Source organism: Thunnus thynnus, chromosome 23 (assembly GCF_963924715.1).
Source record: "Thunnus thynnus chromosome 23, fThuThy2.1, whole genome shotgun sequence".
Taxonomy (NCBI): Eukaryota; Metazoa; Chordata; class Actinopteri; order Scombriformes; family Scombridae; genus Thunnus; species Thunnus thynnus.
Genome location: NC_089539.1, coordinates 23,797,874 through 23,810,719, shown reverse-complemented (window position 1 = coordinate 23,810,719; position 12,846 = coordinate 23,797,874). Strand labels below are relative to the sequence as shown.

The following is a 12,846-nucleotide window of genomic DNA, read 5'->3' as shown; positions in this document are numbered from 1 at the left end:
TCCTCTCTATTTTCCCTTCCTTCTCATTATTTCCTTTTCTTTTCCTCTTTCTCTTCTATCCTTTCCTCCATCTCATCTTTTCATTTTCTTTCCTTCTGTCATCTCTTCATTTCCTTCCAACTTTTCCTCATTTGCTTCCTTTCCTTTTCTTCATTCTCATCTTTTTTTCTCATTCATTTCTTCTACCTCTCTCTCTTCATTTCCTCTCCTCACCACCTTTCCTTTTCTTCTCTATCTTTCAATTCATTTCCTCTGTTCTTTCCTTCATCTGCTCTGTTCCTTTCATTTCCTTCCCTCGTCTCATACCCTTCAATCCTCTCCTCATTTGCTTTTCCTTGTCTCCTCCTCTCTCTCCCTTTTATTTTCCCTCCTGTCTCCTTTCTCTCTCTCTTTCCATTCATTACTTTTATCCTTCCTTCATCCTCTCCATATCTGTCCTTTCCTTCTCTCCCCCAACGTAATTTTTCTCCATCCATCTGTCCTCGTCCTTCCTCTTTTTTTCTTTCCACTCATTTATTCTCACCTTTTATCACCTCCTCTCTTCCTTTCCCCACTTTTCATTTCCTTCCCTCCTTCGCACTTCTCTTCTTTCCTTTATTTTCCATCTCTCTCATCTCTTTCCCTCTCTCTGGGTCGTCTTTATTTCCTGTTTCTGTTTCCTCCAGCATCACTGTACCGTCCACTGTGTGTGTTATGTAAGCGCAGCAGCGAGTGTGTAGGCCGTAGTCTCAGACCGTCTATCTAAAGAGATGATCTGCCCAAAACACTTCAAACAGGAAGTGGATTTGCTTCTTCTGTAGCACCGGGACTCTTTAACATCACTCGGGTTGTCATGGAAACGTGTTCAACCCAGCACTGTGACAGCTGAGTGACTTTACCTCAATATGTCAGTGGTCAGAGGTTAAACTGCATCGCCGTGATAGCGAGAGCGAGGAGGCTAAATCTGCTTTTTACATATACAGCCTGAGTTTTTTAACAAATGCACCTTAAAGACTACATTTCCCATGGTGCAGCCTGTTTTCTACCATGATACTGCACTTATGTTATAATTCACTGCAAAGTCGTACAAACATGAAAACCTGCAAATACCATTTTCCCCTCAATTCAAAGCTAAGATGATGAACGCCGTCTAGCAACAGGAACTTGAAAATAAAAACTATCCTGAGAGCCACATGACTCATAACTGGTCGATTAATCTGTCAATTATTTCCTTGATTAATCGATCAGTTGTTTCATCTTATAAAATGTCAGAAAATGGTGAAAAATGACGATTACTGTTTCCCAAACCCCAAGATGACATCCTCAAATGTCTTGTTTTGTCCCGAACAACAGTCCACAACCCGAAGATATTCAGTTTACTGTCATAGAGGACTAAAGAAACCACATCTGAGAGGCTGGAATCAGAGAAATTGATTAATTGATTATAATACTATAAATAGTTGGCAACTAATCAACTAATGGTTGCAGATCTACCTGCATGAATCTGGATGTTATTTTAAGAACTGAATATCGGACTCCAAAATGGCGTCCATTAATTCCTGTGAAAGTTGCTCACCCAGTTCATATATTAACACAGTTTCTGTCCAATGACCTCCTCAGAATGTGGTCGTGGCTGTTTGAACCAATCAGGACCAGGGAGCAGAAAGCAAACCAGAATGACTGAGAGCTTAGGAGAAGATCAACATGGGAAGTTGTTTTTGTGCCCAAAACTGCACAAATCGCTTAATTAATAGATGGAAAACATTCATTATCCCAAGAAGGAAATTGGTTAGCTCAGAGATTTGGTCAGAGTCCTGGATTTTATGAAGGAGTTGGATGTTTTTACTCTGAAACTGCAGGAAGAAATGCTTGTTTTAAAGAGTAACAACACACTAAATCATTTAATTTACTCTTCACACAATCACATAAGTCTATGTTTGCATATGATGTTAATTACAAGTGATTTTTCCAACAATATAGATAAAAAAACTACTTTTTCTGCTTAAAATTAGCTTGATTCTGTCTGCTTGGATTTGAACATTGAGTTAGTGATTTAATAGGCAAGACTCCGAGGTATATTTCATATATAAGCTGCCACACCGAGTATAACTATCAGATCAGCGGCTAACTGTAGCTTCAGTTTGTGCCTCTCACACAGAGCTGCTGGTAGCGTCAGCAAGTCTGATAAGAGACGGCAGACAGAAATTATTCATTAAAAATATGAAGCAAATTCTTTGCATTTAACAGTTGATGAGTTGTTCTGAAGACTGAGAGCAGGTGATGGATTTGGAAGACTGTCAGTTGTGGTAAAAAAGCTCTTTGGGGATTATTTTGGTTTCCTGATATGATCTTTGAGAAATGGGCTTGTCTCTCTTTCCTGACTGCATTACTGTAGATTATAACTTGATCTGTAGTTTGCTTTCCCTCCATCGTCTCTCAGCTTTTCAACAATTGCAGCAGTTTTTCATGGTGATTTGCAAATGAATTGCCTTTTTTTTTAAATTTGTGCAGGAGCAACTGTATCTAATGAAAATCTGAATTTATCATTAAAATCAGTAACAAGGTCATCAGCTAAGCCAGTGATGGATAGAGGAAAGGTATTCATCAGATTTGAAAATCTGTCAAAATTGTTAATGTTACGCTTCACAACATTCATTTGATGTAGATAGAGTGATGTTAAAAAAGACACAAAAATGATCAGAAACAGGGATTTTAGCAATGGATGAAATGTCAACATCAATACCCCTATTAATAACTAATTCCAGTGTATTTCCATGAATGTGGGTGGCACTCTGTACATGCTGAACAAGACTGAGACAAGCAACGAGATCCAGGAAATCCAAAGCCCTCATATCAGTGTAATCGTTCAATAATCGACATGAACATTAAAATCATCATGTAAAATTATTTTATCATGACTGGTAAGAACAATGGACACAAAATCCTAGCGCTCAGATGTCATGTTTGGGGGCTGATAGACAGTCACAGTGAGTACAGGCTGGTGTGCTTTGATAATATTACAAAATTGCCAAAAGAACACCGAGTGCAGGTAAATCTTGATTTAAAAAAAATTGTGGTGATCCCATCCCCTCTTATTTTGTCTACTGGAGATGAAATTAGGAGAAGACTACGCCAGGCTTCAGTTAAAAAGGAAAAGCTAAGACCATGTTCAGAAATGAATATAAAACATTTGCTAGAGAGGGATCTAATCTATCAGAAGTGCTAACATTATTGGCTCATGTTTGAGCCTCACCGGGACTGACTGTTTTTCAGTTTTCACTAAGTTGCATGTGTTTCCACCATAATGAGGAACTGATGTGAAGTTAATGCGCGAGACCGAGCTGTTGTTCAGAGCACCCTGGTATTTCTTTGTGTTATTGCGACAGCTAACTATGACAGGAATGGAGAATATGTCACAGCTGTTGAAATGTAGTAGGAACAGGCAGGTATTCCTATGGATTGACGTTGCGAAATGACTGAACTACGACCAGTTCCTACATGTCGTAGATGTCTTTGATCTTTCGGCGGTTTACAGGACTTCGGTGTGAGTTCTATATTGTGGGCTGATAGTTGTTTACCTTCTCTGTTGAGATGAAGTCCATCCCGTGCAAAGAGATTGGGTCGTTTCCAGAAAACAGGGAAGTTATCCACAAAAGGAATTCCCATTGCATGGCACAATCCTTTTAGCCAGATATGCAGCTGGCACATCCGGCTGAATTTCACATCTCCAAATCCAGGAGAAGGCAGGGGTCCGGAAATAACACACTGTTTTCCAGACTCCAGGACAGTGTCAATCACAGCTTTAAAGTCATCCTTGTTGGAAGCTTAACATCATTAGATCCAACATAGGTGACCACTGAGGACGCGGAAAGATTATCCCGCAGCAGTTCGTGAAGCACTGAATTAATGTGGAGTACCGAGCTGAGTCGGGATAGGAGAAGGTTTCTGTGTTAGGACAGTAGACGTGCCGGACCATGGATGAGCCTAGAATGAGACCAGAGGCAGAGGAGAGCACGTTGAGAGGGTCCCCTCGAGGTTTCATTGAGGGGGGTCCCTTGTTTTCATTATATATGCTTCCACTTGGAAACATCATTAACCATCACCATGTCAATTACCATTTTTATGCTGATGATACACAATTGTACATCTCAGTATCGCCAAATGAGCCCAATTCACTGCATGCACTGAAATTCTTTTAATAGGACCCAAAACAGTAAGATTAAAAACGGCAATCAATGCTTGGTGGTCTTAGCAAACAGATTAAAACACAAATCACAAACATGGGTTTCATTTTAGTCTCATTTTAACAAGGTCATCAACACCTTTTTCATCTCAGAAATATTGCCAAAGTCAGAGCTTTTTTAACGGAGAGATGCTGGAATGCTTTTATTACTAGCCGTTTAGACTATTGTAATTCTCTTTTTACTGGTTTACCTAAAAGGTCTAAAAGAAAACTACAGCTAGTTCAGAATGCTGCAGCCAGAGTCTTAACTAAAACAATTGGCTAACTGTATCTTTCAGAATCGATTTTAAAGTTTTTACTTGTTTATAAAGCTTTAAATAATGACATTGTACGTGAACAGGAGATTTATTCCATTTCTGTGGCAGTAAACACAACACACAGGCCCGCTGATAACTAACTGTGCTATATTCAGAGCTTTACAAGAGCCTCTTGTAGTAGAGCCGCTAGCTCAGCTACAACACAGGTACCATACAGAAGCTTTTACAAAAGGCCATGAATGTGCTTCTAATGACTTTCAAAGCTCTAGCGGACTCTGTGTGTTTCAAGCGCGGACACGAAGAGTCTGACAGCAGCTGCTCATGGCTGGTTAGCTCTTACTACCAGCTGTACATCTCTGTTCATGCTACACTGAGCGGTGGTCAGTCTGTGTCCCCTTACCTGCCGCATCACACACTACGTAGCCGTATGAGTCCTGTGCAGTCCACTGCTGCATTTTTAAAAAAATGCTGGGATGGAGGAAGCTAGCAGAACTTCAATATAGTAGATGAGAAGGAGATAGTTCCCCTTTAAGGGACAAAACAGGAAATGGAACAAATGAAAAAACTGGTAATAAGATCAATAGGCCGTATTTTGTAATGAACTGAACCTCACAGCTTGACGAGGCAACATGCCGAAACGAAGAAACAATGTTTTGAATGGTGACGTGATCAATTAGCTCAGGAAAAAAAAAAGAACAAATTACATAGTCAGTGACTATGTATCTTTGAATTTTGACAAAAATGATTGGAATAAATTTCCACCTCTATTTTAACACTGCATTTTTGGCCATTTTTCCATGAAACGCTGCCATCAAACCAAAATGTCCAATTGTACTCAATAAATATCTTAATCTAATTAAGGTTACAGTAATATTTATCCATATCATTCATGTTCTCCAGAAAATGAGTGCTTTCGAGTTTAATTATTCCTCTAGTTAGTCTCTACAAATAACTAAATCATCGATATATTGTTCATTTCGTCCAACACATACATGTGGTTGGCTGTGATGAACGTTTCCTCCTCTGTTGGATGCTTGTGGGGCTTTTAATCTTGCTTTTATGTGAGAAGAAGGAAACTCGACAGATTCTCCTCAATTTTTAGGTTTCCAGTGATGTGTGAAACTTGACAAGATAAAGTGTGTGTGTGTCAGAAAGAGAGAATACAGTGTGTGTTATCAGCTCCTGCCATTGGTTGCCATGGTAATGGCCAAGGGAGCTACATTTCCAGGACACACACACACACACACACACACACACAAATCCCGTTCACATCTAACAATGGAATGAAATGCATCTTGGATGATCTGACCACAACTGGACAGCTTCACATCCAGCTGAAACGTATGGAGGTCGTATCAGAATCTGGTCATTCAGATTCAGTGAGAATTAAGTGCAGCGTGACCGCAGATACATGATGAATGCAAATGTAGTCCAATGCTTTCTCAACTTCACTACATGTTAGGAAGTACTGGAAAATAACTCATGCAGTCATGATGCAATAATCGCCTGAAGACCGATTAAAATCATTAATTAACCGTGAAAGTCTGAATTTAAAATGTGACTTAAAGGACTGCCTCGTATTTTCCCGTGTCAGTCTTAATACCACCCTCACATGCCGTAAATGCATTGAAACAGTGGTGTCACACTAGGGAGGGATCACTTAAGTCTGGGCAGACCATGGATGTATTAAGGAAAGCTGGGTGCTGTGTTCAAAGATGGCGCCCATTCATCCCTATGAATGTTGCTCAGTGGTGTGTGAAGTCAAAAAAAATTCGCCATGTGGAGCGTCCTGGTAGCCGAATGGTTACTGTACATGCCACATATCCGCAATGTCCTTGGTTTGAATCCAGCAAGGGACCTTTGTTGCTTATCATACGCATCTCTTTCTTACCTTGTTTCCCGTTGGCGTCTTCACCAATAACTGTCCAATAAAGGCAAAAAAATAATCAGAAAAAAAAACCCAAATATCTGCCATGTTTCCGCTGGCTTCCTCATGTTTCTGTGTTTTTGGGCCCATAGAGCATAGGTAGTTTGGCCCATACAGCTGCTTTTGGCAGCCCCAGGATTCTTTCAGTTTTATATGTAGCCATATATCACACCATTAATTGGTTGGAAAAAGCTGCTTCCCATTACTTGGGAGCAGTGCGTTGTTGTTATGCTTTCATTGTGGCAAGAGGTCAGTGGGTCATGTTATCAAATGTTAATTTTCACAAAACTGCACACTTGTAACTGTAAAATCTTTGGTTACTTTCCACCTCTGTCCACAGATAATTCTGGAAAAGTAAAATCTGATCACTAGAAGTCAGTTTTCAGTTCAATTTAATTTTATTTATATAGCGCCAAATCACAACAGAAGTTATCTCACTTTTCACATAGAGCAGGTCTAGACTCTACTCCTTATTTTACAGAGACCCAACATTCCCCCATGAGCAGCACTTAGTGAAAGTAAACCTTGAGCAGAACCGGACTCTAGGTGGGCGGCCATCTGCCTTGACCAGTTGGGTTGAGAGAGAAAGAAGGATGGAGGGGGAGAGGGGGGAGAGAGACACAGAGAAGCATAAAAACAACGATAATAACAATAACAACAACAATAATAATAGAAATATGATTAATAATAATAGCAGGCGTGGGCATCAAGCAGGACTACAGAAGCACAGGGTCCACAACCACGATCCATGGAAGCTCATGATCCATAACCAGGCTGTCCAGGACCATAATCCATAGGGACCTGTGAGATGAGAAAGCACAAAAACTCTGGGGAAGAAGCCAAGTTAGTAACATGCATTAATGGTATATGAATGCGTTCAGATGGAGAGAAGGAGAGAAGAGCTCAGTGCATCATGGGAAGTCCCCTGGCAATCTAGGCCTATAGCAGCAGCAGTCAAATCACATTTTAGATTTTGATGTTGGGTCTGTTTGAATTGGATCTCTACACAATCTGGATAGGTCTCAATCCAAGATACAAGTCAGCTACTGAAAAATAACACTCACACACACACACAGTCATACAGTGGTTTTATTGTGTGCGTGTGTGTTATCAGTGCTGTCCAGCTTCTCAGCTTTTTCCTGCCAAACATCCGTTTCCTTGGTAACCCAGACGGGAAACAGGAAGTGTGAGTCACAGGAAGTAGTTCTAATCTTTGTCAAGTGTTTTGATTTTTGGATTTCTTTTTTTTTTTTGTTCTGAATGGCCTTCTGTCTGTGTTACCATGGAAACACCCTGATTTCACAGACCAGTTGGCTAGCATGATGTCAGCAAACTATTAGCAAACTACCAGCTGGCTACCAGTAAGCCAACAACAGTCTGCTAATAGCTGACTGAATGTTAACAGCTGTCTACAGAGATGCTTGTGGCTAACAGCCAACTAGAGTGATGTTATTAGCTATTAGCAGGCTATCAAATGGCTTCACTTAGCTACTGGCTGACTATCATTAAGCTAATAGTCTTCTCAGGGATGCATAGTTCCGTATTTGTTTTTTTATATATATACAGGATTGTACCGTATTTATTGTTCGTTGTTCTTTTTGCCTATATGTATGTTTGACTAAAGTTTAAACAGCTCCACAAACAAGAGGGGTTGATGGTCCCTCAAATAAAATGTGTTAACTTTTTGTCTGGTTAGCAAGTGAGCTACCTGGCTTGCAAATACACACCTATCTTAGTGGGTTGTTATGGCTCGCTAACATTAGCATATTATCAGCTAGCTCGCACATTACGTGTTTACTCACTTGTTACTCACTTTCTTAACTAGAAAAGTAGTCTCCACGTCAGTAAATTTCCTGCACCACCCATTTCACAAGAATGTGCAGATGAATTACACTTTGCCACTTTCTGGTCTGACAAGGCACCAGTGTGACACACGTCAAACTGGGAACCTGCAAGTTGTAATATCTTTGGAACATTTTGAAAAACTTACCCTCCATACTGAAACAACCAAAAATATAAAACTTAAACAACAAAATGCCAACAATTTGAAAAAGTGTATTTTGACAATTGTGGCCAGTTACTCCTCTAGCACAGTAAAGTTGTTTCCCTTTAGCCAATCATACAGTTCAGTTGTAGTCAGATATACTGTATCTTGGTGTTCCTGTTGCTTAAAATAGTAGCGTTTTTAATTAAGAATCATAAAGGCTTGCTGATAATCAAGGCTAATGGTAATTCCTGGTCTGCTGCATTGAGGTACTCATCTCAGAATAGAAACAGGAAGATAAATCAATATGTAAAACTTTACATAATACTACCAGCATTTGAGACAAGTTTCATGGCTCTTACGGTTGGCCTTGTTGCCATGCTAACCGCTACAACAGCTTCATGTGTTAGTTGTGTAACTGACTCAACCTGAAATGGCCTCCACAAAATGAAACTGACTCAATCCTGATTCAAACTGCAAGACAGCACACTCTGTCGTCTCTGTATACCCTCCACTATTTTTCTGATATTTTTTTCTTTATCTTTTCCCCCTCCCCTCCCTTCCCTTCCCTCCTTCACATCCTGGCCTCCCTCTCCTTTACCTCCCACCCGCCTCCTCCCTATCTTCCTCTCACTCTTCCTCCCTCTTTTCCTCCCTTTCTACAGGATGGGCAGGGCAGCTCCCAGAATACAATCTGAAACTCTGAGACCTCTCACTCTACTGCAGGATTACTACACAATAACTACAGTTATACTACAGAAACTACTTTACCGTTTGATGTAAAACTACTTCATCTACTGAAGATTCTGCTCATTCTACAAGAGGAACTACAACATCTACGGAAACTTCATCTACTGCAGAAAGTACTCATTCTGCTACTGCTACAAGTACTCAGTCAACCACAGGATTACAACAATCCACCAGAAACTCTCCTGAAAGCTGTTCAACTGAGGTCCAACCAATCAAAAACCAGAGACCCAAGAATCTCAGACTGGACCACAGCAGAAACCATAGCCAGAGCCAGTATTGGACCAGTATACCAGTCAGACCAGGCCAGGACAGACCAGAAGAGACCAGTAGAAATCAGTAAAGGCCATTGGAAAAGTTTGATGGGACTGCTGACGTTAGGTAAGTGTGTTGGTGTAACTGCAGTGTGTCTTATCTGTGTTACTAGAAGTGTTTGGAGGTTTCTTCTCTGGAACTAAACTGTGTTGTTTATAGAACAAGTCAATTTAGAGCCAATCAATATTGAACAAGTAATTAAAGAAGCAATTGGATTGTTAGTTTAGGTGCTACTGGTTAGTTTGGAACCATTTTATAACCTATTGCCCTAAACAGAAAACCTAGTTTTTAGTTTCTTTAGTTTCAAAACTCATATAGATGTGCTGGTTTATCGTTTCTATTATATACTGTGGTAAAATATTCTAGAGCGATAGATAGATAAATACTTTACCCCAAAGGGAATTTAAAATGCCACAGCAGCCACCTGACATTAATCAAATAAAAATCCAAAAACAGCCAAGAAACACATGCAATTAAAGGCTAAATTATATACACGCAAATGTATAAAATATGAAAATATTATCAGTACAACAGATGTGATGGATAATGCAACAAACAGATGTAATTGCAGGCTAAATTATATAAACTAGCTAGGAGTATGTATGCACATCCGAACTGAAGAGGGCTGGTGCTGGGCTGGAAGTGAGCGAATATCGAAATAAACAGCTTGCACACTGCAGGGCTCCAATGTCCACTTATAATTGATTCATTGCAGCAATGTGACGTTTCAACAGAGCAGTGGTTCTTGCGCTCCAGAAATCAATGAAAAATGAATGAATTTCCAAAATATGAATATGTACATATGAGTGTGTACAATCTAAGAGACACTGAGCCGCTTTTAATGCATTTAATTTGATTTCCAGTCAACTGTCGTAAACTTTTTGATGTTATTTCTTATGCAGAGTTCAACAAAGTTGCAACATACAGACCACTGTCAATGAATAAAATCCAAGGTTATCATGGCGTGAAGTAGTGTATATATATATATATATATATATGTGTATATATATATATATATATATATGTATATATATATGTATGTGTGTGTGTGTGTGTGTGTGTACTAGTATATATGCCAGTACATATATATATATATATATATATATATATATATATATATATATAATAGTAAAATTTAAGGAAATTTCGGTGATTATCCTGATGATAGTATTTACCGTGATATTTTTACCTACGATAACCGTAGCGTGAAAATTTGATTTGAGTGTTTAGTTAAATTTAGTGGTAGACCAAAAAAAAAATGTTTTGTTTTTTTTTCTGGAAATGCAGCAAGATTAAAATATAATTTAAGTGTCTATATTTTTAGGATGACATTACTAAAAATATAAATGCTGGCTAGCCCGGTTATTTTACTCTAAAATAACCTTTGTGTACATTGTAATGGCTTGATTCTCATGATGTAGACATTTTACATGTTGTGCAAAGACAAATGTTCAACCAATTTACACATTACCCAAGTTGTTACAAGCTGAGATATTCCTGAAGTTTAAATGGTGCAACAAAATTTAGTAAATCACTAGTCTGAAACTAGCTAGTAGTTGGTAGTAGCTAATAGAATTTTAGGAGGAACTTTACATACAAACGTGATTGATTTACAATCAACACAATCCATATTTTTAAAGTTGAACCAGTTCAAATTAGAGCTGGTTATTTTCTAATCAATTGGTTAAGGACTACTTAATTTAGAGTCAGTTTAGTGTCATTTAATGTGTAAATGAATCACTAAGTTTGTGCATAAAGTCCCTCCTAAGTTCTTAGTAACGACTAACTAGTCTCAAACCAGTGATTTACTAAATCAGGTTGCACCATTAAAACATAAGAAATGTCTTATCTAGTGAACACTGTAGTAATGTGTAAATCAGCTGGGAAACATCTGAAGTACCGTTCAAGAAGGAGCAGCCAGCTAACAGGAAGTCACTGTTAGCATCACAAGCTGTAACATAACTTCCAAAAATAACAGTTTTAGGTGCCAAAAGATAAAATAAATTTAAATGCCAATTCTATGTAAAGGTAGGTCTGATTTTGTTTTATTTCTATTTGCACACCTCGATAAATATGTGTTTTAGAATTAGTAGTATTCATGCAATTGACAGTGAGAGGCAAATATCAGATTATGCTAAGCTAACATTATTTGGACATTTAATCTAATGTTATTGGTTTTGTAATTGGAGGTTTGGTGTGTTTTTTGTGTGAAGTGTAAAGTGTCAGGTCAGATATGTCAAGCATATTCCAAGTTACCTCTTTACTCTTCAATCTAAACAGCTCAGATATTAGCAAGCTAACATTAGCATTGTCAGTTCACTCAGCTAGCAGTTCCACCTGGCAATTAGTAGCTGTAAACATTTAGTAACAACTCATCTCTACATAACAACTAGCTTGTGTGGTGCAACCACTTTTAATTTAGTGACGTGTAAATCTGCTCTCAGTAAATTGGAATATATGAACAGTGACTGCAACTGGCTCCAGATTATTTAGCTTAAACACTCATTTAAGAACAAGTCAGTTAGGAACCATTTAGTTTGGTATCAGTATTTTTTCCAGCCAGTTTAGTTTAAACCTGGTAGCTCCAGTGCTATACATGATTTTAAGTTGGCCTAAAACAGCAGTATGGTCCCTTAAGCATCCAAGGTTCTGATAAACATCTAAATGATGACATAGTTCTGCTGGATCCTTCACTCCTTCATTTAGTCCTTCACTATGTTCCAGGGATATTAAAGGTCCTTGAAGTCTTTTTATATCTCAGTCTTTCAGTAGTACAAATGACTTCCAGCTGGCTGACATACTCGCCACAAAACACCAACCTTGAATCTCTTTGCTGGCTTAAAGAGGTGAATCTGCTTTTCTTCCTCCATTGGAACGTGATTAAATAGCTCTTACATCATGTTCTCATGGGCACACAGTGAAAGAAGTACGTCAGCAGCAGCTGAAATACTCCGTCAACGTCAACAGTAGACGCTGTGAAATGTGGTGCAGATCTTCAGGAGTCCCAGAGGCTGAATCTTAATGACTCTGGTGATCCCCTGAATTTTCGCTTAAACTTGTCCATCGTTTGCTCTCACCAGAAAAACAATAGCATTAGTCATTTGTTCAAATGTCCAAAACAACCTACGTTTACCTGACAAGGGCCTTTTATGACCATGAGAGTTACGACTATTTTCTGTTAGAGGCAAAGATGGAATTGCATCTTGATTATTTGTCTAACAAAGCCTGTGAATTTGTCACAGCAGATTGGTTTCTTTACTTGTTTTCGTCCAAGAGTCAATATTGTTTTCCTTTAAAGGGGACCTAGTCTGCACATTTCCATGTTTACATTTTTATTCTGGGGCTCTACTGGAATATCTTTGCATGATTTCCAGTTAAAAACTCCTTATTTATC

At 38.8% G+C, this 12,846-nt stretch overlaps 1 protein-coding gene across 5 annotated transcripts in view; it reads left to right on the top strand.

Moving 5' to 3' along the window:
* Positions 1-9,027: 9,027 nt before the first annotated feature.
* Positions 9,028-12,846, top strand: part of shank3b (SH3 and multiple ankyrin repeat domains 3b) — a 53,931-nt gene continuing 50,112 nt past the window's right edge. For 3 of the 5 annotated variants that reach the window (XM_067581825.1, XM_067581821.1, XM_067581823.1), the window contains exon 1: positions 9,029-9,518. The gene's annotated coding sequence lies outside the window, so the exon portion shown is untranslated. Of the gene's footprint in view, positions 9,519-12,846 lie in introns of all 5 variants that reach the window. The other 2 variants (XM_067581820.1, XM_067581824.1) reach the window with 1 other exon arrangement.